Here is a 22,467-nt window from a genome sequence, read left to right as displayed (position 1 = left end):
TGCTTCCTCTTCCATGATCACTTCTACTTGACTTGCTGTGGTACAGTCCTGGTGTGTAGAGGGCCAAGTTTTCAGAGGCTGGACTTAAATGTAGTAGAGATGCAAAGGAAAGAAGACAGACTGTGAACTGGTATATTCTGCAACAAATTGGCTTTGCTGAGATGGCTTCATTCCGAGTACTATAATGAGTTTTGGGGGGCTGGACTTTCACTTTTGCTAAATCAACTTTCATTATTCCAGCAGGCTAAAGGAGCCTTGAAGGGAGTGCAAATATAATTTACGTCCAGTTTAAAACCTTAGAGTCTGCAGGAGCTATTTAAAATTATGTCTGTATAACTGAACAATCTGGTCCTTGGAATATAACTGCTAATTTAAACTGTAGAGTTGTTCTTAAATTGGTGACTTAAGCAAAACAGTCTACGCTTTCTGTCCGTAAGTGCTCATGAGTATTGAAACAGTAGGATTTCAGAGTGCCTGGCATTGACTCTTCTCCACAAAAATATCCTAGCTTTCATTGTGTCAGATGCAAAAACCAACAAATGAGATTCTGGGGTCTCCAAAAAATAGCCTTATTTACACTATCTTCCTTACTATTCTTGTTCTTTCTGTAATGTATTTGTCATATCCTGTGAGGAAACAATTGTCATCTTTAAGCTGGACAGATTTATTTGTTATTTCCTCACTTCATGAAAACTTATTATGTATACAAAATTCTTTTCTCAAAAATAGACTTTTCAAAGCAGCTTCTCTGCTGGATGACTCATACCTGCAGAGTAATTGAACTATAATGTAACAAGGGCTTTGTGCCTGTCCTAGTTTGCTTTGCCCAGCTGCTTCAATAATGATTTCTCCTTTGGTCAACTTGGAAGCAACAAAGAAGAGAGCTAAGTATTTTGGGTGTTTTTACTCTTCACTAAAATCTCTGAGATTAGGGACATGTCAAGCTTCTACCTTGAGTATGAGTGGCTTTGAAGGCTGTTAATGTTACAGGGCTTGTAAAGAGCTCATTAGAGCTTTGAACTCTTCCAGACTCCTGTGTTATGCTGTGCGTCTGATTCACTTGATCCTGCAGCAGTTTTGTGGGCTGTAATAATCTTTGAAACAATACTGTATGTGATTTTCAGCCAATTTCCAACTTTTATTGTGCTACTTTGCACTAAACTGCCTATGCATTTTACTGGTAGTTTTCTTCGTGAAACTCAAGGATTACCCACCTTTCTTGAATGTTTCTGTGCTTAATTTTGTTTTGAAAGCTGTGTGTGAGAAAAAGGGCTGTGAAAATCTTTGGACAGCAAGAAAGCACTTTGTCCTCCTTTGTTCTGTTTCTCCCCTTTCTATGAAACTGCAAAGTACATAAGACATATTTCCTTTCCATGTAGTTAAGATGGCTTTATTCTTTTATTAAGGTACATATTTCTTTTGAAGATGTTGAAATGAAGTGCTGAGTTTCACAAAGCTCTTGCAGTTTACTAGAAAACTTTCTGTGGACCAAGGCAAAACAGTACTGTATTTGTCACTGAAGAACTGAAGCATTATCATTTCAGTCAAGTAATTTAAACTGATGTGCTGGTCTCCTTTTTAAAAATTAGATTAATATTTCCATTGTCTGAGCCAGTTAGAACTTGAGTAACTAGTCTCAAGAATTCTCTTTTATGCATGCGTACAACTCTTACCATAATCAATATTAGTTTAAATTTTGAAATATAACTGAATTCAATATAAATTGGAATGCATTTTACATGCATATTGAAAAGTGCATTTGTAAGCCTTTGGTATCAAATCCTTAGACTTTTTATTCGAATTTGAGCTGTGCAGATATTTACATATTCCATTCTTAACAAAAAATATACTTTTGGCAAAATAATTTTCAATAAGTTTCTTTGAATTAATTTTTCATTGACATCTGTGCAACTTGAAACAAAATATTTTACTATCCATATTTTAAATTCCACAACTATCCATATTTTAAATAAAATACTATTTCAATGCAAAAAATAAAGCTCTTACCTCAAAGAAACACAAGGTTACCATAAAAAAAGTATCACTTAGAAATTCTCAATGCAATGTTTATTAATTCAGTAGGAGTTTGTCAAATATTTTAAGAAGTTTCCTTCCTTAATTTTCAGGCAGAAAGATTTTAACTCAATGGTTCTATTGAAACCTTCCTCTCACATCTAATGAACTGTATTAGAACAGAAATTTAACATTCACTTGAATATTAACATTGTAATAAATGTAAGAGTAATAGGCTTTTTCACTTTAAGCTGGAATGACACAGAATACAACATATATACTATATATGTAAAATACTAAGGAGGAAATCAGCTTCCACAATTAACTTTTGACACCACTGAAGACCCTAGTTGGAAGCAAAGAAAGATGAACAGCTAAGTACAAAATTTAACAGCATTGTCACGGCTCTGTAGGCAGTTGCAAATTCTGACATTGGTCTTGCCAGGGTCAAAGATACTTTTCAGGTTATTGGTCTTTAACACAGATGTTTTTCTGCAAAGATGCCTGGTAATCAGTTTCCTTTTTCTCTCAGAGTGCCTATGAGTTTGCAGACACATCATTCATCACCATCTTTATATGAGGCCAAAAAAAGGTTAGGGTACTTGCTTTGTGGTAACCCCTCATGAAATATTTCTTTCAGCTAAAGTCTGCCTTAACCAACTGAAAAAGTATCTGGGACTTTTAACTATAGTATAAAGACTGAATCCATTCTAGTTTCCTTAAGAAAAGTAATAGCCAACATTTCAGCTTTAAATTGAAATTAAGAGAAATGTACAGTCACTTCTCCCTATGTCCCCAGAATCTCAGACATTAGGTGCAGTGGCTGTGATAAAAAGGAAGAAAATTACTTTGGAATGGGTAAAAAAGATATGGTTCTTCTTCCAAACTTTTGAACAATCTCACATAGATTGACTTCAGCTTCTTAAAATGCATTGCGACAAACTAGCTGCATCTTATTTTCGTGTCTCGTTCACTCTTCAAAGTGAGTTTCTGGTGTTTGCTATTTTGTGATGAGCTGTTATATGCAGTTCTGTGGTGCTAAACTCTATAAACATTGCTTGATGGATTACAGTTTGTAAACAATTTCTCCCCCGAAGTCCATTTGGCTTGACTAAAGATAAGACACCAATGTGTCAGGGCATACTTTCTCCTAAGATAAGTTGCTATTTAATTAAATCTTTTTCATTTCTATCACATATGAAATATGAGATCCCTGGTATTAAAAAGGGGAGAGAGAAGAAAGAATGAAAGCATCTTCCTGTAATTACAGGGCATAAACCCTGTCAGAGAAAAGATATAGACCTCTCATTATACGTTTTCTTTTCCTGCCTAACTATCTTTTCGCAATTTTTTTCTGTCTTGCTGATAGCTACCAAACCTCATAGACACATTTTTCTACTTGCATAGTGTTCAAGCAAAATCAGGGTCCCAGAAGACAGGTCTACATGATTCAGAAGGCGAGTCGCATTGAGGAAGTTCAAACTGCTCAATAAAACATCTCAAGCAAGTTCAAAGTAAGCATACAGGATTCAAGATCACTGATGGGATAAAGTAGTCAATGCACGTGCAATAATGCCAAATTATTAGTTTTGCTGGAAAGAGGAAGATTAACTACATATCTGACCTCAAACCAGTGGTGTGGGTTTGGGAACCTAGCATGTGCTTTTGTTGGCTTTGAACCCAGATGTCATCTGTTGCAGTATCAAAGATCCTTCCATGCTAGTTTGAGCACCCTTTTACTGAACTTCAGCTTGCTCAGCCTCCAAAAAATTTCTTTCAAGAGCAATGGGAGGACTTTCAAAACTCAGTGGTCTTTATTTTAATGCTATTTCAGTGGGATATGTGCACCTTGGATAATCTTGAAGGAGCTGCTGACAAATCTTATGCGTGTGGCTAGGAAATTTGGGGGAACAGAGGATCAGTGAGGTAAGAAGAAGATGGATATTCAACTTGAATAAGAAATTGAATACATCATCCTTTGCATTACACTGTTTTATAGCTTTTTTGGATGAATGGGAAATATTACCTCTGGAATAGATTATCCTTCAAGGGCAATAAAAACCTGCAGACAATTCTTTTCTGTTTTATAAGATCTGTTTATAATGGGAAATTCAAATTCTTGAGGTATAAATTTCCATTGTAAATGGCAAATTATGATTTTGCAGACTTTTTGCCAGTTCAGTCTTCTGCAATTTCACAGAAGCTTACACTGACTTGTAGCAGGACTACAAAGAAAATTTTTCTGAAATTGTCTAGACTTATGCTTCAAAAAATATACATCTGGCCAGGTGTGTATACTCTTTACATTAAAGTATTAATCGGTTTAAGTGTCTCTTATTATGCTTATTTGCTCTTAGTGACCTGAAGTTTAGCTTCTTATTAATTGTTTTATCTTTCTTGAAGCTGACTAAAAACTAGATTTACAAGAGATCTGGGACCTGAGGCTTGTAAGTCTCACTATTATAAATATGCAGATTTTCAGGGGTGGCACATGGGATCAGATAATTACTAGGAATGTGATCTAGAAAAGTGCTGAATGAAGTAGCTAGAAGGCTGTGCACTGTGGTGAAATCTCTGCCAGTCATCCTCACAGGGCTGAGCTGGATGACTCTGCTGACAGTTCCCAAGTAATTCTGCAACTTTGTGAATGCCCTTTCCCAGCATACATGATTACATCTTGCTTCATGCCACCATCACAAAGCATGCTAGGTCATTTTGTGGATATACTTACATTGCAAACAGGAAAATCCTGTAAAATATGCTAAGCCTGTGTTATTATTTATCTTCATTTGCATTGTTGCAGTACATTGAGATCCATCTTGAAATAAGGATTCTCACTTTACTTACTACAGGCTGTTCTTATGTTGTAAACAGGACAGACAAGAAAATGGGGTGAAAACTGTACAGAAGGAAAGTTTTTCTTCTGGAGAAATTAATATGCCTGCTCAAGGCACAAACCCATGTCTAATAGTAGTTACAGCTTGTGATCTTCTCCTGCTTGTGGTAGACATGTCGTGAATCCTATAGAAGCAGATGATTTAAGTCCACAGTCAGCTAAAGCTAGATTTCTTTCCTATCAATATATCAGCAACTTCCCAGTGCTACAACTGTAGCATAAATATGTATTTGTTTATCTATATATGCGGCAATAGATATGGACATGTTCAGTGCTGACAGACAACATTTAAAGAACCAAAACTATCCTAGTCAGAGAATCAAAAAATTCTCATAACCTGTGCCTTGGTTCATGCCAGACTTGATGTTTTCAGGAGCATTTCTAAGTGCTGAGAAACTTTATAAATTTTCTGGGTTTCTTTTTTTCCTGTCAGTCTGCTGCTGACACTTTGGATTATTGGCACTTTCTGACCAGTTCTTTAAGATCTTTTCCTCTTGTCCTGTCATTCTCTGACATTCATAAATGTGCAACTCTGTCTAAACCAGTTATTATACACAAAAAATGAATGATGGCCTGTCACGAAAATGACATTCACTTTTTCCCTTATCACATTCTACATATGAAAGGTTTTTTTTCCACCTCTATTTCACATATTAATTTCTTTACTATATTAAATAATATTTTGTACTTAGTGGCATTCAACTGAAGATTGTAAAGCAGTTTAGAAGCGTATAGAAATTCATATTACCTGTTACGTACCATCTGAGATGAATGGGCTGGAAATTGTTTAAGCCAAGGGCAGGGGGCAATTGCCAAAGATTTTATTGAGTAGCAGAAGGGGCTTGATAGAAGGTGATTCAGAAATGCACAAGCTATTTTTAACAGAAGAATTCAGTTAGCTGAAGCATCTAGATCTGAGTGATGATGTTATCCCAGCATCTTCCCTTCCTGTCTTTTCTCTCAAGTCACTTATGTGTACCTTCACATCCAAGGACATGAAAATGATGCTTCCTGACCATATTCATCTCCCCTGTAACTCCTGAGTTGTTGATTTGAGGCAGGAAGACCAAGCACACATCCTGCAGTTCAGATGATGGTGGCAGTCAGCGTGAAATGGTTCTAGCCAGGCCAGGTATTTCACTGCCCTTTGTGAATGAAAAAAAGTCTAATATCCTCCCCTCTGCCTGCACCTGTCCTTACCGTTTCCAGCTAAGGCTTTAACTTCACATTAATACTAGCTTTGAGAGCTGGTAAACACTGTTTTGAGTGATTGGTTACCAACTAAACACAAGAGATATGCTGATATTAAGCTACCATGTATCATGTGTGCAAAAGATGGCTAATGCCTTGCGGAGATATCATTTCCTATAAAAAAAACTGGAGCACACAAAAGAAAATGGGTGTACACCACAGGTAGCTGGCTGATGAATTTTCAAATATATTCATGGATCTTAACTGTGTGAAGCAGAGGTCAGGACAATCTCCCGGATGCAGACGTGAAGATAAAGGTGAACCATCTTGGTCTGCTGTATATCCCTTGCTGGTGACAGACTGTACATGCAGCTAGGGCCCTTATCTCTCACTCAGTCCCATTGACTTTAATGCAAGTAAAGACCTTGAAAGAATTAAAGGATGAAATTTGCAGAAACAAATGTATTTTAAAAATTCTTCCTCTATAAACACCTACACACATATATGAATAACTTTTTTAATATCACCATGTCTTCTGTGTGTTTTTCTTGCTCTCACAGGGTTCTGGTTAATAATACTTATACATGAAAGACCGTTGCTCTCTTACTGGTATTGAAAGGATGTTATTGCTTTCTCTCACTGGATTCTTTTTTTAGTGTCTTAATTACAGTATAATAGAATAATTAGGGTGAAATTATATGAACCCTACAATCCCCTATGGCCTTTATGCTGCTTTTTAGAATGATAATGAATGTTAATGTAAGTCATCAATTTATTCTTACTACCTTTTAGTCTTTATAGCCAACTTTCCATTTTGCAGTTTTGCTCTAGATAGAATTCTGTGCATTCAGTACCAAGAGCAATGTCATGTAGTATTTCAGCAAAGTAAAGAATGTTAATTGAGCTTTTGGTGAGCCACATTGCAGATAAAACTTAGCAATAGGCAATTTCCTAATAATGGGTATCTATGTTAACATAAAATGAAATAGGCTTCTGTAAAACCTCTCACACTTGAATGTATAGCTTATTACTCACAGAATAATAAAACAAAATAAAATAAAACAAAATGGATTGTGCTCAAAGTATAATGACCATACAAAGGAGGCACACGCTGCAAGACTGGTATTAGGAGCTCATCTTTCTCCTTGTCAGTGTAGATTTTCATTTTATTTTTTTAAATTAAAAACCTGCATATGATGCCACATAGGCTGCAATAGTTCTTTTAGTTCTTTTCCAATTTCATCACTGGATCACTATTGCAGATGAATGCCCTCCAGCATTGTGCAATGTGACTAACAATTTATCACCTGAGATTAATTTCATCCCTTGTCTTTTTCTGATGGAGAGCAATTGTGTTTATAGTACTGTTATATTTGTAAGGTTTTCTCCTTCACAGTATGTATTAGTGCACGCATTTTTCTGCATGTTCATATTACAAAAGTTGTATTGCTAACATGCATACTGGAGCAGAACTTGGAAGGCCAAGTGGTAGCTCTGCTCCTATTTTTAGTAGATGAGAGAAATAATTTATTTGTTGACATGGTCTTTTATCTGACTTAAACACGGCTGTTTCCTAGCAAAATGTCTCCTACCATCACACTATTGTCATTCTTGTGTCCAAGAGGGAAATAACAAATTTAAAAAATATAGAAGGGAGACTCTAATAGCCTCTTATTTAGGAAAAACAAGAAGTCCAGAATGAAATCTCTTTCTCCAGGGCAGCACAGAAGGCAATCTACTTCAGTGATAGTCCCTGAAAATACAGAAATATGTCTCTGCCAGGGGAACGTCAAAGGAGTCTCTCCAGCTTTGGACACTGTGAAGCTAAATAATTGCACGAAGACAACACCCAAGTTCTTGTCTGCTGGCCATTATACTATGGCCACTTAAACAACTGAGTCCAAGTTGAAACAGATCAGAAATGGACAAACCTCATAATGTACTTACAGCCTTCTAAGAAGAAATTGCAAAAAATAGATAATACATAAAAAAAAAATCCTTTCCATGCAGTCTCATGAGCACAACAGCAAGAACATACCTAATATTAACCTGTGATAAGGTGTTTAAATCTAGTTAGGCGAAATGCCTTAAAGTCTGGAACTGATTTCCATAGGTTTTGCTGCCAGCCAAATCACACATGGATTCTAAACCTAGACAATTACACACTGGTGAAAATATGAGTGATAAAATAATAAAAGGCTGGGGGTAGTGAATATAAGCTAAACACCTTCCAAGAATGAGCCTGTCACTAACTGGTAGGGCTTAGCAACAAAATGCCATTAGAACCACTGTTATTTTACACTATGTATGGCGCTATCGTTTCAGGCCTCTGTCATTTACAGTGCTGTGGAAAATCATACGAATGAATAGATCAGTAGTGTATTTCCAGTATTTTCCATGTAAGCAAAAAAAAAAAAAAAAAACAGCTAGAAAGTGAGGGAAGCTACTGTTTTAATCTTGTATTATAAGTGAATTTGAAATTATTTCTTTGGATTCATGATAAACATTTCTTACCCCAGTTAACATAAAATTTTCTAGGTAGCTCATGAACTTCATGTACACTCTAGCCTCAAAGTAGAAATACAGCAATGGACATGCAAGGTTAATGACATTTTCTCCTCTGCATGTTGGGTGAATATGAGAGGTTTCTCTTTTTAGTGTGTGAAATGTCACTGTAAATGCATTTAGCTGAAAGATGAAATGCATTTCAGTTGGAAGGTGAGGGATGGAAGGTTAACTATAGAACTGAATTCTGAGCTGATGCTTGGAAGAGTGTGGGTTCTATCATGGTATTTGTAGCACCATGAGAAACATTGCAAGTCCTGCAGAGTATGGGAATAAGGACTGTAGGTCAGGTTTATGTTTTTGAACAGCTGCTTGGCATGCTTAGGCTTCAAATAGTAAATGCTATCAAGGCAGAAGATCCAAGAAAGGAGAATCACAAAGGTTGGTCTACTCTAAATTTAATTGGTGACTACTTGAGCCAGGATTTTGAAACATTAGCATTAACTGCTCTTGGGACTTTTGTCAGTCAGGAGCTAATAATGGGATGTAGAGCTGTCTTGTCCTCGAAAGAGAAACCTCTGTATGGCATTTTAAATCAACTTTGGGACCATTTAAAGAGCATATGGATGCTTTATGTACTATAGCAGATGGCAATTATGATTGATATCACTCTTGCCATTTAAACAGCATCAAAACAATGACTGCCTTCCTTATTCCCTGATCATTTGCAGAACATCTGTTCCCATAAAATATGTTGTCGCTTCAGTTACAGTCGCTACTTTTAACATTATAGGCTATCTTCTATTAGTCAAATGGTGTTATGAACCTTAAAAGAATTCTGAGACCTAAAACCACAATCGATACAACGATTACTCACATTTTAGATACACTTAATCTAACTCAGTATTTTCAGACTCAGTCTTCAGATCTCACTACCTGAAGACACTTCCAACCACGGGAAGGCTAAAAACGAGGTTAAGATTCTTACTTCCTTCTTGGCTTTTTCTTTTAGAATGTGAGTCCAAAGAAGTCACCAAATCCTAGGACTGTTTAATGTAAAGTGGGTTTGGGCTTAGTTTATGCTCAAATTCAAATATAAGCTGAGCTCAAAAATCTCAAAAAGAGTAGAGGAGACATGAGTATAGACAATGCAAAGATTGAGGAGGTGAGGAGATGAGATGTGCATGCTTTTTCTTACTTGTGTGAGTTTAATAATATATCACTATGATATTAAGGCTGAATATACGCTGTCATTAACCATTGCATAAATGTAACTACCAAGGGAGGTTTTCTAGAAGCCGTAGGTTTTGGATTTGAACATTGATGTTACACACTCTTGAATACAGGTTTCAGGTAACAAAATATGTAGCTGGATATGGAGACCATATCTTTTTCTGGCAGCTAACCTTCTATAATTCTTTTTCCATATTTAATCCTTGATATGCACTCATGTAAACTTTCTACAGATAAACTTGATTTCATGGTATTTTGTTTAAGTTTTAATTTGTTTGTATGTTTTGTCCTCACAATACGCCATATCTCTGCAAGGAAAGAATATCAGAAGTTGATGGACATTTTGCCCTTATTCCTGCATTCCTGAACTCAGTTGGGAAAAGATACAATTAAAAGCCTGGTCAGATATGAAACTAGACACTAGACTGGCATCCTGATTACAGAGGCTTTGCCTGAGGGTAGAGACTTTGATGGGGCAGGACCTTCCATTTTGAAAGCTCCTTCACAGTCTTTGTCACCTGGATGTTTAGGCTAGGCACTACGGTCTGGGCTGGCTTTGGTAATGGCTGCTTGAGTCTCACCAGAATGTGAGAACTCTGATACAGGAAGGTGTGCAAAGCCCACCTAACAATAAACCCATCTGCACAGATAGTCTTCTGCCCAGAATAACTCTCCAGCTAGTGCTTGTTACATGGTAAGAGGAAGCTGTTATCCATGCTGTTTCCTAAGACTTTGTTTTTCTTGCTCTTTACTTCCGAAGCTGCCCTATGCACCCTTCAGTGCACACAATGATCAGTGTTTTGAGTAACTCCATACTGCCATAAACATCAGTGTTCCTGACCAATTATGTCTTATAACCTGTTTTGATCCTTAGCCATTCCTGCTTTGAGGTGCCCTACTGTGCAGTGTTTGTAAACCCTGGGTAGGTCTATAAGTATTGATGTGTGCTCTGCTGTAAGAATTGCTTGGGCTACACTCTTTCCTGAGCTCCTGATTTTGTCCTCTGATGGATGAAAGGAAGAGAAGAAATTAAAAATTAGTTCTATTTTGCTGCAGAGAACAATATGCCAAGAAGGGACTGTTCTGATTTATGTGCTGGCTGCCTGGAGTGTGATTGATCACCAGCAAATCAAGGTATCATCCCTCTACTTGCTCACATGCTATGTCTAAGAAATATCCAGAAGAAAGCAATCCTCATCCAGCTTCCTCCCATTCCCCACTGCTTTGTGCATAAGTGTTTATAATTGAGGGATGTAAGTGTAAAGAGATTCAGCGATCAAACTGTGGCATAAGAAGTGCAAAGGTAGTCTATGCCAAAAGAAAAGAAGAACAGCATTTGTAAAAGTTCCCTAGCTTTGTTTGCATGATAAGAGTGTGTTCTGTTCCCCTCCTCTTTTACAAAGTCTGGCCAAAAAGATGTCTGTAGAGCACAGTCATGGGGATGAAGAATAACCAGTTTAATTTTTAATCAAATAATGGAATCTACTTGCAGCAACAGATAAGCAGCCATTTCCCACAGCAGCTTCTTGCAGCTGTTCCTCCAAACATACTGATTTCTATTCCTCTGTCAAGAATGTAAGAGGAACAGGAGCTAAAATAAGGAATGGGATCCGCCCACCCTCTCACTTTAAAGTGAGCTTTGCAGGTTAAAGAACAAGAATGCAACTGTTAGATAAAAAACGGCCATCTGTCTCCTTTTAAATAGACACTCCCCCAGTCCTCAGTGTGCCAGAAACTCATTTAAATTTAAAAGTGATTAAAATTCGTGTGATCAGATATGGCATGGACACTCCACACAGTGTATAGACAGCCCTGTGTTCCTGAAATCTTCACTGTTTAGCAAAAACAGATGTGTAGATTTGATTCCTAAAGAAATGAAGCTGATGTGATCACACAACATGCATGTTCCTAAAGGAGTGCTTATAGATATATGCTTCTGGCTGACAATATTTTAAACTCATCTGTAAATTCTAATTAAATTAGAAAGAAGGGCTGAGGAAGAAGAATTACTAATTCACCAAAATATACCTGAGAATAAAGGGTTTGAATAGAAAAGGGGCTCAGTTAACATGAAGTAGAGGTTACCGAGTTATTCCTTGTTTTTTGTTTTTTTTTTACTCTAACTACAAATTTTGTATTGACATTTGCACATTATTGGATATCAAGGCGCTGTTTTCAAAATTAAATTAGAATATCATTCACAAATGTATTTGAATATTTAAATAGATTTTCATTCTAGACTCTTGCCACTGGGGAGGTGATAGTCCACTGTTGATTTTGAATTTATGCAGTGGGGCAGATGTACCTTGTGATATGCCGTTAATTTCTGTTTCCACCTGCCGAGACCTGGGACCCAGCTGGAGGATATTATGGCTCCCTTCCTCCTTGTGAACTCAAATTTCCTTTTTCAAGAGAGTCTGGCAGGGAAGGGATGATAGCCTTGGTCAAGAAACACTCTGGTAAAAGGGGTGTACTTGGGGTTTCTCTGAAGGTCAGCAATGGCGCTGCTTCAAGTGCCTTTGTGTGAGTGTGGCTACTGAAATACAAATTGCTAAAGGCTGGAGATGGTTTTGTGAAAATAGGGCATATGCTCCTAAACTGTTTAGACAAATTTTAAAGCTTTATTTTAACTCTGAGGTAAATCTGAACCAGAGTTCTCTGCTTGACTGCAGGTATTTGGCTGCTTTTTGACCCTGGAGACTATTAAAGGCAATAGATCACACATGAGCAATTACTTTTCTGCCTCATGAAGAATCTTCTCCAAAGCCCTTCTGAAATTTCACAGCATCAGTTAACTCTTTATTGTCTTTGATCTTTTTATGTTTTTGGTAGAGAACCCTACTAATCATATTCATTTTTTAGTTCTATCTTTGTACTTGGTTTCATCCTTCACAAATTACTCTTCATTTTGAATATTTTTATTCATTTATATGTAATTATTATTCTTATTTCCATGGTTACAATAGAACTGGTCAGGTTTTGTTTTTTTAATGAACTAGTTAATGTAATGTAAAGATTTTTTCCCATTAAACCAGTGTACTTATTTTTAGTCAGCTTTGGGCAACTGTAGATATTTAATGCATTCACATTTAATAAATTCTAGCTCTACAACTCTTGCACCATCTTCAGGCCCTGCGAATTTTGTAGAAATCATGAAACCAGTTAGGAGTCTCTAGATGAACTGAAACTTGTGTTTTCCCGGCTAAGAAGAACCCAGGCAGAGGTGTGAGAAGTCAGAAATTGTTCTTTCACATGAGGGCAATTGCTTTGCATTGATGTCCTGGAGGCATTCCTGGGATTTGAGACCCTGGCATGTCAGACTGTAATGCTACAAATCTGGGCAGTGCCTGCTCCGCAGAGTCTAAAACCTGAGATAAAACTCTTTGAGGCAAGGAGCGGAATGCCATAACGCAAAAGTCTGTCCCCTTCTCTTGATGCTTGAGTGGACCCATGGACTTGAGCACTGAGGGAAAGATGTGGAATAATTTGTAGAAAATAGGAAGCAAAAAAAGCTTCCTATTGTCACGCTGTGTATAAAAATGCTGAGAGGGGAGGCATATCTTTATAATTTAGCAGAAACACAAGTGCTCTGGGAGATTGAATAAATCAGTGGAAGCAGGAGTGTGCATTAGCATGAAAGAGTTATTTGCAACCACAAAGAGAGGAGATAGGGGACGTCTCCTGCATTACATGTTTTTCTTTTCCTTCTTCCTTGTCTTTTGCAATAGCAAAAGGGGATGAAGAGGCCAAGAAATCTCCTGCTGAGCCCCAAGGCGTTGTAGCTATTTCTCACTGCAAGCGTGGAAACTGCCAGAAAGGGTGCTTTCATGCTTGCCCATTTTTGAAACAAAAAAAAGTACTACTAATAAAACCAAAATAATTCCCTGAGTAAAAAAGCTGAAACTTATACTTGTTAATAACATCAAACCAACTCAAGCAGATGAAAAGGATTAACACAACAGCTGTGGTTTATGTGAGAGGTGGGATGAAGCGGTCTGAGTAAAAGGATGTTTGGAAGACAGATGTGGGAATGATGACATTTAAATCCCCACATTTCCCTAGTATGTGTCCAAATGTAGACAAGGTGTAACCTGTGAATGCAGCCGATGAGGGCTTGCCAGAGGTGTGACACAGAGAAATGCCCACATAAGCAAGAAGAAAACAGAAGGCATGATGCTTGGATTTTAACCCCTATCCCTCACTGTGCTCCCGGTTTCATGAAGAAAATTAGTTGGTTTTGTGAGGAAATATTACTTTCTATCACCTACTATTTTGTAGTCATATATGGCAAATGTGAACCAAACACTGAAATGCCAGGCACTATGAGAGATGTGCAGGGTTCATTCCTATCAGATTCTGCAGTAGGACCTCTCCACAGGACTGCAGTTCTCTCAGGCAACACCCCCTTCCCTCCTCTGCCCCATCAACCCACGCATTTTCTGTAGTCTGAATAACTCTAAGTTAATAAAAAAAGGAGCTGTCTCTGGTTCCCTAGACTACTGCAATTTGTGCCAGGAAAACAGAAAAGAAAAAAAGTGTACCCTGAAAGATGAGCAGCCCAATCTTCTTCCCATGAACACGAAGTGGAAAGCCCCTGACAAACACTTGCCAATGTTCATTTCCAGCTTCCTAATTTGATGATTGTGTGTTCAAACAGGCTCTGTTTATCACCGTCCCTTAGAAAATATGTCTTGCTCATGAACAGCAGGTGCTTTTCTTCATCCTCTATGTTGATGAACTCTGAAGTGAACAGGGATTTTGGGTCTGCTGCATCTTTCTGTCAAGGGCCAGTCTTTGTCAGACTGCTCCTTCATGTTGAGCAGTGACTTCTTACCAGGACTAAATGAGTGCCTAGAATTAGATTCTGCTTATAAAAGCACATTTTGAGAAAGAACCTGGAAGATGGGAGGAGGATAAAGGGCCTCTCACCAATCTGCCAGCAAGATACAGACTCCAATACGCTTGCATTTCTGTGAACCAGGGAAAAGGGTATCTTAAAACTGATTTTCCTTGGATAAGGTCCAAACAGACACTTGTTGGAAGCTGTCTCTGTATTTCCCAAAATGTTAATCCAGTTCTCAGTTGGGATTTTTTCTTGTTCCCGAGTTTCCATGTTTCAGTGTTTAGGGATTCAATTTTTAGGGAACAAAAAAGGAATTAAAGATTCAATTTTTAGGAAAGGGTTTAGGAGTATACTAATTCACAGTTTATTTTGAAGAGGGTTGGTAAGAGGACACAGAACTGGAAAGAATTTTTTCTATTTTAAAGAGGATCGGTAAGAGGACAGAATTGGAAAGAAGTTTTTCTTTAATACTTTTTATTAAAGCTTTATTCTGTGTGGGCTTGCCTGGAAAAAAAGTAAAATTTGAGGTTAGAATCATGATTTTCACTCACAATCTGAGGTCTTTTTGAGAAGAATTTTATAAGTGTCTGTTTGTAATCTCTCGAGAAACCTAAAAAGTATAGTATTATCTAGAATTAAATTATAGTTTGTGAGGAAAGCTTATGCAAGATTGTTGCAGTTTGAGGTAAATTAGAGTCAGTTTTGTGATTAGCTCACTTACTGCAAGTAACTTCATTCTCTGAAAACTAACTGCATGTTTTTGAGACAGCATTCTTCTCTAAAGTGATAATGCAGGGCATTGGTATTCAAAAAGGCCAACGTTTATACTTAACCAAGACCATCCTCAAGCTGACCTACTGCAAGAAGGGGTCAATACAGCAGGTAACTGTAAATTGACCACCAGTGTATTCAATCCCATGTATGTCATAGTCAGTATAAAACTAAGAGATCATGACGGTCTTGCTCTCGTCTGTGATGGCCAGTGTCCAGTGAGGCTCTTGTCTGTCTGGTTGCTCATGATCACAGATCTGTGCATCCTTGAATCCAGTTCCTGAATGGAGCTCTGTCCCACCTGTGGACCAAATACCCTGTGTCTGCTCTACAGTATTTGTGGTTATATATAGCCACTGAAAGGTAGGATGAGGGTGCGATCTCATATATTTGCATATATTTTATTATTTTCTAATTATTTTAACTACTATTATTACTGTTTTCATTTCATTGAAGCCATAGTTTTAATTTCCATCCCATAAGTCTTTTTCCTCTCCTTTCCCTCTCTCCTTTCCCTGTGGGGTGTGTGTGAGGAAGGGATTTTGAAGGCTCCTCTGCATGGCCTTAGCTGACAAATTTGGCCAGGTGGGGCTAAACTGTGACAAAGATAAATCCTTTTATCGAACCTAATATCAAAATGAACTCCTGTTTTCTAAGTCATAAATAGCGGGTAGATTTTTAGGTTTTTTATTTCTTTAACTTTTCATGCATTACTACAAGTTTCTCCATGAAAAGAATGTAGATTGTTCGCTATCCAATTCTCAACTAATTAATGTGATTCTTTTTCCTGTGTTGATAAGACAAAGATAATTTTGTCTGGTTAAAGCATTCACTGATTTCGAATTCTTCCACCTTAGCTAAAACTGAGGCTATACTGTAGTTCTATAAAATTTGGATGGTTTTATTCAGAAATTTTCTTGTCTGTTGGTGATTTAAGACGGATACTAATGCTTTAAGCATAACTTTGAGCCACAATCTATACTTCTATTTTGTATATAAAAATTTCTCTTATACTGGCTGTAACTGAAATTTCCTATACTTAAAAAATTGGAGTTCAAAGAAGCACAACATGGTAACACAAAAGAATACAAAACTCACTAAGTTCTAAATCTACACCTGTAATCATTTTTGGCATATTAGTCACTTAGTCATTAATTATGCCTAGACTCTTCTTTCTTCAGAAATATAAGTCTGCATGCTGATTTATAGCTTCTGTAAGTGGTTAATCTTTGCCTTCTAATTGTATCTTGACCATATATTTCAAAAGTAACTGCTTTCGCCTCAAATTCCGAAGACGTTTCAGTAATTTCACTGTAAATTCAGCAGTTGAGCGTGTGGAGAAAATGTCACTATAAATCTTTTAGTTGTATTTTACATATTTTCTACATGCCCAAAATGAAATATGTTTTCCTGAGACCTTAAGTGCAATGAATCTGACTAGCATTCTTATTAATATCTAAAATGGCACATTATCAGCTATCTAGAAATTGCTGAAAATATTCCATTGGAAGCACACCTCACTTCATTTTTTTTAAACCTCATAATTATGGTGGTGATAAGATTACAATTTTTGTACTGAATATATTAAAAAGATATGAATGATAAGTATATACATATTTTCAATACTCACCTTATCCTACTTCAGTGGAAATGTATGTTGTTTCCTGTTTGTCTTTCAAAGGCAGTCTTTGCTCTCCAGCATTGTGTTAATGGCTCTGAATACATCCTAATGAATGTGCTTTTCTGCAAGCATTTATCACCACACTATCTGAATCTTTCACCAATATTAATTAATTAATCCATTATTTATGGATTGTGTTGAAACCTGTGAAGGCTGAAAGCAAGTGTTAAAATTTTCTCTTTCCACTATCTCCTATGATGATAAATCTGGCCCCATTGGGAAATGAGAGATCTGCAAGTCTTTTTTCTTCTGGAGAAAACACGTAAGACACAAAACTGAGTTATAGTGTCCATACTCCTGTGGTAAGTGACAAAAAGAGAGTAGGAGCCAGGAAATCAAGGCACACGCGAATCCTGGAAAATAGATCGGTAGGATAAGAACATATTCAGGGTAAAAGGAGCAAGCCTAACTTTTAGTTTTATTTTTGGCAATTTTATACTTCAATGCTTTCTCCTCAAGAGAGTTGGTTGGGAGGTTAGACCTTCTCATGAACAGATCTGCACATTCCCATCCCAAAGACACTTTTTTCCATCTTTACTCTAGGATATCAAAACCTTTCAAATTTTCTGGTTTTGTTTTTGTTTTTGTTTTCCTTTCTGAATCTCTGTTAATGTTTAACTGAGGAATTTCGAAGACTAAGAGGCTAGAGTGCTCTCCTTCAGCAAAGGACATTCAAGTGCTGGTATCTTCTCTTGGATTGTGTCAATGCATCTCACATAGCAAGCAAATGGCTCACTTGCACTTACAGATTTCACCCTTACAGATATTTAATCAAAATGTCATGCCTTTAGGAAAAATGTGCTTGAACAAACTGGATTTTTATATCTGCATGTACTATGAAAGCTTTGCCAAACATTTCCAGAACAGCTGTACTGAAGAGGATCTGAAAATTGAAGTACCCAAATATCATCCAATCCATGACCTTCCAATTTTTTTTTTTTTCACAGAAGAAAACGAAGGCGGAATCTTAAACTTAACAGACTATATGGATCAACTAGAGAGGACCCATCAGGATGGTGTGGTTTTTTTTTTTTTTTGGTATCTGAACTTGCCCACATTTCTGGTGCAACATTGGGTCTTTCAGGAACTGAGGTCTTGTTTTTATGCTGTACCTGTGAATTCAATCATGTTTTGATCACTGAATGTGGTAGGAACAGAAATGCTTGTCTTCAAACTTACATACTATCAACAGCTTTTGTTACTCTGTTATTATTTTAAAATTCTTTTGTGCAATGTGTGTCCTAATACTGATAGACAATACTGGAATTTTTCCTGACTGAGAAGCAATTCCAAAACTAGCATTTCAAAAATATTAAAAATATGCAGTGTAAATGTTTTCTCTGACACTGGAGGACACTGAAAGTGCAATCATTATTTTTGGTGCAATCATAAAATCACAATCTTCATAGATAAAGTGTAATTGTTGATGTCATGTTTGTTTTGCTTGGGCTAGTAGTAACCAAACATATTTGTCTTAAATCAGCTTAAAGGCTCACTGAAAATTACACCTTTGTTAAAGAAAACTAATAAGTATGCGAGGAACTGTGTTCTTATTGTTCAACAGACTTCATACAATAGCAAAGGAAAATATATATATTTTAATTATCTTTTAAATCAAGAAGTATGTGCTGGACTAGCCATTACTAACTCCCAAAGTCTTTCCTCAACCTTTGGAGATTAGATTTCTTCTTGGCAGGTGAACAAAAACAAGTATTAACAATTCATAAGACCTACCTTTATTTTTCTCAGTAGATCCTCTATTCATACTTAACATGCAGGAGGTATATATTGTCTGAAGAGGAAAACCAACATTAGAGGGAAATACATTGTCATTCTATACAATTGCTCTTCTTCAAAATGGTGTTATTACAGGTGCCATTACCTCTGGTGATTGTGGTATTTTGTCTTTGTGCTATCTGAGATCTCTTTCTTCTCATGTCAGTTTTGATGTGTTACTATGTCTATAAAAAATATTCTAATAAGCATAACATTTCATAGACAACTTGGGGAGAGAAAAACAGCGCTTGCTTTGTGTTCGTTGTGATGTAAGTTCTCTTGAACTCCTGACTGGCCAATTATTCCAGCTCTATTGGAAAGCAGAGCAGGTGCTAGGACACAACTTGAGAAGTTACATCCATTATCTGTTGAAGTCCACTGTAGTGCCCTGAGGCTACAATATCCCTTCAGTTTTGCTCCTTGTTTCCACAGTGAAACTAGTAAATGAATCAAGCTCAGACCATAAATAGGAATATAAGACAGATGAAAAGTATGCTGTAAATTCATAACTGCCATGGACTCAAGTAGCTTCTCCAAAACCAAAGGAAAAATAACTATTCCTGTGAAAGGAATACACATATAGATGCTATACACCTCTTTTTCTTATCAATCTTGTATGTTTTCTTACGGCTCTGGTGAAATACATCTTAAGATTTAAAATTCTAAATTCATTGCTCTTCAGAGAATATTTTTTTTTTGTGCGAAGTCTGAGAATTTCTCTTGTACATCTGTTTGCAAGAGAGCTCTTACTTACATTAAAAACATGAGTCAGGCTTCTCCTGCTCCTTATCTGGAAGCTCTTGCATTATCTGCTAAACTCTGTAATAAATCCTTGACGTATATGTTTTTTGTCGTTGATTTGGTACCTGCTTTGACTTTCATATCTTAACTGCATTAGGCCAGAAGCTACATATTTATTTTTTCTAATCTCTAGCTTCGAGAAAAGTTAGGTCTTGGGATGTCTACAAGTGGATTATGCCTCTGCAGTGCATAAAAGAAGGTAAAGCCATATGCAGACTCTTTCTTGTACCTCCTCCATGGAGTTGTTCCTCCAAGGAAAAGATTTTCTGTTTACTCTGCCATTCTACAGTGCAGTGATACTGAACAAGTTTGGGGAAAAAATGTCGATGTAGGTTAGGCTGGGTTACAAGGTCTGTGCAGTGGCTGAATGATGAAAGAAATCCTCATGGAGTGCTTATGTGTTTATATGGGACAGATCACTGAAACAGCTAGGATAACTTAAAGGTCTTCATAAATTAATTTACTGAAGTTAATAGTGAGTTTTCCTTCACTTTGAACTGAATCTCACCACCATTCTTATTTTGGGACCATACAGTATTTCGTGAAGTCCTTTTGGAAATGGAAATGTGCAATGCATGCTTCCAGTAGCATTCCTGAAAAGATTTCCTCCGTGAACATTCGCATGTCAAGTCTACATCTTGGCTGCTCTGTCTCATGTTGGACTTACTTAATGTATGCAATTGAATAAAGACCTAAGATGAACTCCGTTGTAACTCATTCCTTCCCTTCCAAGTGCTCCTATATTCAGCATATGTATACACTGGGAAAAAACACCCTTTGTATACAGCTGTGTGATTGCCATTAGCCTGGTTAGTCCTCCTGAGTTCCTGTTGTGTGAAATGACATGTTTGTACTTCCACCTACTGAGATAAAATATCAAAATCTTTCTGTTAATCCTCGCAAAGCAGAGTAAGTGAGCCATTGTTAAACAAAAATAAAATTTATTTCTTATTACAGAAGGAATTCCTAGTCATCGTTTCTCTCATTATCTTTTCTTTCTGGAAATGAGACCCAGTAGGCGACAAACATTGTTAGTGATGGCAAGGCAGAAATGTTAACCAGAAAAATGTTACTACTGTGTCACTTTTAATTGTTAGTGAGGTCTTTATACTGCCTATTTCTTTGTCAGTAGTGCACTACACCACTCCTCATCTCACTTTAGCTTACAGTGATTATTTTACTGGAGTAACTGCCTGTTCATTCAGCTACAAAAAAAATAATCCTAGACTATTTCCAAAGAGGAATCAAACTGAAAGAATGTCTTTACTTCAGATCAGCAGGAAATAAAGGGGTGTAACAGGAGAGATGAGGACTGTAAGGAGAGAGGTAGGAAAGGTAGAATTGAGCAAGGGATTGAATGTTTGACTTCAATACTTCCTGCAGTCCCATGACTACTTAGTTCTGTTTATATTAGTGCTATTGTACTGTCTGTTCACATTTGTTTTGGGAGGGTTTATTTTCTTAGGTAGTTTATCTTGCAGAGGCAACCTGGGACACAGATTGGGCATAATTCTGGATTTGGGCTCTGGGAAACAATTGTTTCCCCTTGTTTAGATACAGCCTGTGCCATTGGAAACATCCTGGCTTGAACAAAGATGCGTACTGGGATGCTCATACTGTGTGCCTTGAAGTATAAGCACAAAAGCTCTTCTCTGGCATGGCAAGAGAAAATATTTCTGCATTATTTGGGATTTTGGGGAATGAGGGGAGGCAACTTAATTCTGCAGGACAAAGTCTGTGGGATATCTTGCTTCTAGAACAAATTTGAACGCACAGCACATGGTTTTGCCAGAGATTGTATGGGTGATGTAACTGCCAGGAGTAAAGAAAAAGGAATATGGAGTGTTAGCATCTGTAATACATAAAGAGTATTTGCTGGCTGAATTATATGCTCTAGCACTAAACAAAGAGGTTGTACAGGAAAGGGGACAATTTAGTTATGCTGTTTTACTCTGCCCACCAAGAAGTTATCTTGAATTTAAAGGAAAACAGTGCCAGAGGCTTTTTTTTTTTCCCCAAAAAAATCTTTTTCTTCTATAAAGTTATCAAATAACTTTAATGGCCTTTTAAAGTGTAATTCAGGAATCATATAGGCACAAGGCAGTTTCCAACTGCAAAATTCAATCTGAGCAAACCAGACCATGAAATAATATAGTGTTACTTACTGATGCCTTAGGAAAATAAGAACTTTAAACTCTTACTTTATAAACAAAGCCTATGTGCTTAAAAAAGATAAATTCAGAAATAAAAAAAAACACAAAAAGAAATGAAACAAAGTTTAAGCAGCTATTTTCAGAACAAAGGAAGCCTAAAAAGAATGATAATTCATTGTTGACCTACAGATCGAGGGAAAAATTATGATAGCAGTTAGAAGACGGATTTGGTGACCTGTTTTGAGGGAAAAGAGAAAAATCCTGTGATATGAACAGGGTGCAAAGTGAGTCTTTGAAATTCATCTTCGCTGCCTGGAGAGTCCCTGAGCTTTGCTTGGAGAAAATGGCAATGAAGGTCTGAACCAGGTCCATGGTTGTACTCATGAAAATTTGAAGTCACATATAAACTTAATAGGTTTTTTCTTGGTTACAGTAACAGAAACGTGCTGTGAAGATTGTTGCTTCTTTTGAAAGCTGAGTTGTTATTGCTGCTGTGGCTGAACAAGATCATGCTGGGGGGCTGGTGGGGTGGGGGGTAGGGGGGGTGTCATTGGAGTGTAAGTGCGTAGCAGAAGTGCAAAAATCAAGTTACTCAGTTTCTCCG

At 37.0% G+C, this 22,467-nt stretch overlaps 1 long non-coding RNA gene across 1 annotated transcript; it reads left to right on the top strand.

Annotated features, from left to right (window-relative positions):
- The first annotated feature begins 834 nt into the window (after positions 1–834).
- LOC128850555 (uncharacterized) lies at positions 835–20,614 on the top strand. Its single transcript, XR_008447994.1, has 3 exons — positions 835–3,527; positions 3,848–3,939; positions 18,081–20,614. It is a non-coding gene; the product is annotated as an uncharacterized LOC128850555 (long non-coding RNA).
- The last annotated feature ends 1,853 nt before the right edge of the window (positions 20,615–22,467 follow it).

Source organism: Cuculus canorus, chromosome Z, assembly GCF_017976375.1.
Source record: "Cuculus canorus isolate bCucCan1 chromosome Z, bCucCan1.pri, whole genome shotgun sequence".
Classification (NCBI taxonomy): domain Eukaryota; kingdom Metazoa; phylum Chordata; class Aves; order Cuculiformes; family Cuculidae; genus Cuculus; species Cuculus canorus.
The sequence above is the reverse complement of the archived record's forward strand: the minus strand, read 5'-3'. Positions and strand labels throughout refer to the sequence as shown.